This window comes from Macaca mulatta, chromosome 4 (assembly GCF_049350105.2).
Source record: "Macaca mulatta isolate MMU2019108-1 chromosome 4, T2T-MMU8v2.0, whole genome shotgun sequence".
Lineage (NCBI taxonomy): Eukaryota > Metazoa > Chordata > Mammalia > Primates > Cercopithecidae > Macaca > Macaca mulatta.
In genome coordinates, this window is record NC_133409.1 from 170,939,700 (window position 1) to 170,946,137 (window position 6,438).

Below are 6,438 nucleotides of genomic sequence, written 5' to 3' on the forward strand. Positions count from 1 at the left end.
TTTTTAATATAAAAATGTTTCTCTCAGAAATTTTACCTCTAAATATATATATTCATTGTGTGTGTGTACACATGTATGAATATTAAACCTTAGCCAGAAATGTGTAAAAAATATTTTAAAGACATCTACTGCTTTTTATTTTTAAATAAATAATGACTTATCCTAGGAAAATTTTATAAAGTTGCAATTAAATAATAATACATATCACTTTTCAGCTGAACCTTTTACTCTATAGGACAATTGCATATTGGCTCATAAAAGTTTTGCTTTTATTGGTGGAATTTAAACGTATGGTATGAAGTGATTTTTTTCTATTCTAACTGCTTCAGAGAAACAGAAAATGCATTCTAAAAAGTTCCATCTGTGACAACAGATTGAGGCACAAAGGGCTGCATGCAGTTCAAATTTAAGAGGCAAACAAAAGGGAAAATGGAAGAAACCATCAATAGCTTCATTATGTTGATTGTAATGAAATTAAAATGCAAACATGGTCTGCCCAAAAGGGACTGTTTGCGAATGCCGCATTAATCAATGGCAATAAATATAGATCAAAATATACCATTTTTGTGTTCCATTCTGGAATACTGGAATGAAGAGAAGTTTGAGTGTGATGATACTATAATTGTTAAATAGGTGACAAAGAAAAGATTTTGACATTTGCACTAAAAGTTCTTCAAGATATTAATATCTAAATCTTTTGTCGGTAACACTCTAGGAAATTCCAGATCTGAGCACAAAATAGAGACTAATGTATCATCTGTATTCTCAATACGAAGGCTTGGGGAGATCAAAAATCATCATATTTGTTGAAAACGCTGCTTACTGTCTCTTGAAGCCAAAGGAAAAGGCAATCCTCATCATCTAAGTGTTCCCCAGGTAAAATGATTTGACAGAATTCAAATAGTTCTCTTTTACATTCTGACAAATTGCTCCCACTTCCCCCAGAGTCAGTCTGTCTATCTATCTATCTATCTATCTATCTATCTATCTATCTATCTATCTATCTATCTATCTGTCATCTACCTATATTTACAATGTGATTTGGCTTGGAATTCCTGCCACTGTAGTTCCTTAAAATAACGTTGAGTTTAATTATCTGAAATTCTTTTAAATTTATTTTTGTTAGCTATTCATTGTTCAAACTTTAGTAACTTCACACGGGCAAATACAAGCATAAATTCTATCCCTTGTTTTTGTATCTTGTATCTCAAGGGATATAACAAAATTATTATGATATAGTTAATTTGGGTTTATATATGAATATTAGAGGTATGTGCTACACTATGATTGTAGTGTAGATGGCTATACAGAATCCAAAAATGAGTTGAAATCACCATCCCATAATTAAATGATCTTATCTTGTAAATGTGAAAAAGCATGAAAGGTGGCAGAAAGATGAAAACTCAGGACATCTAAATTCTAGTCCAAGTAGGACAAGATTAAATTAAGTGATTAAACCTTTGTTATCTCAGTTAAACTTTTCATCTAAAAAAGAAGGGCTTTTATCTGAAAGATCACTGTAGAACATATCTCCAAAAACTCCATAATGTAGCTGGTACCCCAGACATTTGCACAGAATATTTAATAAACACAAGAGGATGCTAAAGCGAGTCTGCTCCGTGGAACAGGAGTCATATCCCTTAAATTTGCCTTTCCTTCTCTTTCTCTCGCTCAGTTCTCCTTCTGAATGTTTCATGTATCTAATTAACACTACAGAGGATGTTAGAACAGTAAAAACAACAGCTTTGTTCTACCTTGTTTAGGAATTCTCTCGTTCTCAAGTTTTCATGCTTTTCAAAAGGATTACAACTAGGATTGGTAGATTCCTAAAGTTTCTCTTGTTTCATTTTGGCTTAAATTTTTCCTGGAATTAAAAAAAATTCATTTTTCTTAGCTGTTCTAGTTGAAAGTACATTTTCTTTTTTTATACATAAGTTTTCTCCCTTTAAATGTCCTGTGATACAGACTCCTCCATAAATAATGTTATACTGCAGTTTAGTCTCTGGCATCATTTTTACTTCTTCACTTTAGGAAAATCAGGTCTCCTTCAGTGCTGAGATGTGCATCCTTTCTTGAGTCACTGGGGAGGGCCACCGTGTGACTGGACACCACATCCTGTAGTAGTCATGCACACAGTGTCACCCGCATTTGTAATCACAAAGGCATTCTCATGTTATTAATGACATCTTGCACAGTAGTGTTTATATATTATTAGGTAATTCTGCATTTCCTCACTGGATCTTCCTCACAAGACTCTTTTGATGCAGGCATGGCACGCACTATTCTTTAAGAAGGAAGGAATGGAAGATCAGAGATAGCAAGTCACAAAAGACCCAAGAGGGGGGATTGAGGGAAGAACCCACGTACTCTGGACCCTGGTTCAAGACTCAGTCACTACGTCACATCATCTTTCCTCTCCAAAGAAACAGTTCAGTTTAGCCCTGAACTAAGCTGAAAACCTTCTTTGAAATCACTATGAAACCTGGTTTCATATCAATTCACATGTCATCAGAACTTTTGCTGCTAGTTGGGGAATGGGGCAATAGATCTCTTAGATCTATTGTCAGCTTTATGATCAATACACCTGTTATCTTTTTGCTTCACGTCCCTGAGGCATGACGGGAAGAAGCAATTTCTGAGTGTGATTCTTCATATACTTTATTTTCTTTTATTTTTTCTTTTCTTTAAATAAAAAGGAAATTTTTGTTTTAAGAAAAAAGAAGGAAAAGATGGTACTGATACCACATATAAATTATTTTCTATTTGACTTCTCAACATGACAAGTTCATGAAATTGATTTTTAGGTGCGTTAGTTGGCATCTTCAATTCCTTTCCTATTTCTCTTGCTATCTTTGTAATCTACTGTTAATACAGGAAGTGCTTGAAACTTTGGGCCCCATGTATGAACTTGTCTAATTTTCAAATCTTAGGAAAACATACTGATAATAAACTATAGAATAATGAATTTTGATATCTGGGTAATCAGCTTTCAGGAGAAGAAATATGAAGTATTCCATAGTTTCTATATCTCGACTCTGATCATACTCTCAAGCTATTTTGGCAAAGAAAATAGCTTCTCTTATTTGTACCATAAAATGCATTATTATGATCAAAAGAGAAAAAATGGGATTTTAAGATAAGTCATCGAGATGTTAGCTTCCATGTTTTATGTTAGAAGAACTACCTCTACACTTTGACAAATACAAGCCCTCACCTTTGCAACTTGTATCAGTATAGTGGCATCCAGGATAATATTCACATTTTCCTGTACTGACCATAGCGAGGGCGCCAATGTTTCAGCATTTGGGTGTCTGTTGTTTTGAGAATCTACTCAAAGTCTCCAGATACTTTTCTTTTGGATTACTTCAGGTCTCTGTAATAACAGATCTGATAGAGTTTATGAGCCAAGTTAAAACACCTGGCATGGTGGCATGCGCCTGTAGTTGCCAGCTACTTGGGAGGCTTAGGTGGGAGGATTGCTTGAGGCCAGGAGGTTGAGGCTGGAGTGAGCTATGATTGTGCCACTGCACTCCAGGGTCTCACTCTGTTGCTCCATCCTGGGCAATAGAGTGAGACCCTGTCTCTAAAACAAATTATTTATTTATTTATTTATTTATTCATTTATTTATTTATTTTTATTATTATTATTTTTTTGAGATGTGGTCTCACTCTGTCGCCCAGGCTGGAGTGCAGTGGCGCGATCTCAGCTCACTGCAAGCTCCACCTCCCAGGTTCCCGCCATTCTCCTGCCTCAGCCTCCCAAGTAGCTGGGACTACAGACGCCGCCACCACGGCCGGCTAATTTTTTGTATTTTTAGTAGAGACGGGGTTTCACCGTGTTAGCCAGGGTGGTCTCAATCTCCTGACCTCGTGATCCTCCCTCCTCAGCCTCCCAAAGTGCTGCGATTACAGGCGTGAGACATCGTGCCTGGCTCTAAAAAAAATTTTCCTTAAGTTACAAAAAAATAAACGTACGTATAGTCAGAATTATAAGACTGTCTGCATATTCAGAGCATGAGGTCTTACCCTGACAGATCTTCGTTGACCTATGAATCTGATCAAACTGCCATCATTGCAATATAGCTATGTCTATCTTAATGAAATCACATGCTGTTTACACCTGTACTTGATATATCTTTTCAAGCCTATTCAGCATTAAGCAGCATCTACAATAAAAGATCCTTTGCCACAAATGAAAACAAAGATATGTTCATGGATTTGAATATTAATCTCGTGTGGATTTATAACACTGTAGAGTAAGACCTGAGGTGATCCACAAGGAAAAGAAGTTGTGGCTTCTTCTCATACATACTTAAGCCCAGAAGGTGGCTTAACACTATCACAATCTTTCAATGGAAATTTTGATGAAAGAAAATGATGTGGTGTTTATGAAATACGGGAAACACTGAATATCTTTCTTGTTTTTCATAACAACACATCTATTTATCATTACTTGTTAAGGGATTTAGAAACAATAATAATTTTGCAGAAACTGACAATTAGAGCAAATCCGTAGGTGATTTTTAAATACTTAGTATAAACAGATACATTTTCTTCCTCTAAAAATATTGAATGCTTATAATTATAGTTTATAGGAATAAAGAACTCTTTCTCCCCAGTAGATGAAGATTGAAGTTTGTGAATCGCTGCAAATATATATGCCAAGAAAACAACTGAATTTATTTTAATTTAAAATGCTCATATCTCAGCTTAGCAAATATGGGCCTGTAGTTGGAAAAGAATATGCATGAAGAAAAAGTAAGATAAATACACAGTAGATGTGGGCCCACATTTTCCGGGGCCTCAGGCAAATATTTATCCATTCTCAGCCTCAGTTTCCCTAACTGAAAAAGAGTGCCAAACGCATAGTATTAATAGAAGGATTAAATGAAAAAAAAAAAAAAGTAAAGTGTTTAGCAGAATACCTGGCACACAGTAAATGGTCAGACATTTTAATAATTTTTTTATTTTGCAAATGCTATTCAATATCTTGAGTGCATATTGATATAACATGCATATAAGTGCATATTGATATAAAGCCTATTTAAAATTTCTACAAGATAAATGCTTTCCAGTCTTTCAAAAGAAAATTCATGTCATAGCTGTTTAGTTTCTCATGTTTTACATCTTAATTTTTGTTTTACATAGACAGGCTCATTTTTGGCAGCATTATTTATAAATAATAAATAATTAAATATAAATAATAAAAAATTATTTATAAGTAACTACTGTTGGGAAAAATGCCTAACATCACTGTAGATTTCTATTGAACTTTTGGTTTTGCTTATGTGTATTACATGGATACATTTCTTTTTTAAAAAACATTAAAACATTACTTGTAGGTGATACTGTTACTTGTAGGTGATACTCACCTTCATGGAACAATAGTAGTCATAATGATAAAAGCAGGAGAGCAACCTTGGCCTTGAGCTCCTTGTGTTCCATGACTTCCATCCTCCCTGCTCCTGGGGATGAGAAGGAGCAGCTCATTACCTAATTGTTGGTGGTGGCCACTGGCTCATATTTTTAAGGAGGGTGGAGCCAATCTATGAAAATGCTGTAAGATTGAGCTATCGGTCTCTTTATTTTCTGGCTCCAATCAATGTGAGGTTATGCAGAACTAAGCTCTCTTTCTTATGGACTGCCCCAAAGCTTAGCCTGCTGGCAGATGGTGTGGAGGGAATGTAGGGGAGCAAAAAATGATAGGAGATGAGGAACAGGACCACTGCAAGCCCACTTGATTATGAATCTAAGCCACCTGTTCCATTATCACTTTCATCAGTCACAAAGCTGACATTTGGGTCTCTCTCTATATATTAATCTGTTCTCAACTCAGGTAGAAAACAACTGTATTATTCATTTGCCTCAGAAAACCCCATCACCTCCTCAATGCCTGTCCCACAACCTTCAGCGTCTTTCCAGGGACGTCCAGAGCTACGAGCTACATGTATCATTCCATGCCTTTTCCTGTGCTTTTACATAGAGATATATGACTGACTCCATCATTCTATACTTCATTGTTTATGTCTTTCTATATTTTTAAAATAAATTGAATCCCATTATATAAATTTTTCTGCAACCGGTTATTTTATCTCAAAACATGTCTTGGAGATCCATTCATCTAGCTAACGCTTTCTTTTTAGTTCGCTTAGTATTCTAGAAAAAGGAAAATGCTATCATTTATTCAGACATTACTCTATTGAAAGGCATTTGGGTTGTTCACAATTTTTCAACAGAGAAAAACACCACACAATGAATTTTTTTCATTCATGTCCCCTTGGCAAGTGTTCCTCTAGGGTTGATGTAGGGAAGTGGGGATTGCTGGAACATAGAGCCTGCACGTATAGCTCTAATAAATACTACCAGATTGTTCTTCCAAGTGGCTCCATCAACTCAGACCTCCCTCTGCTAGTTGTGTCTGAGGACACTGCTTCCTCC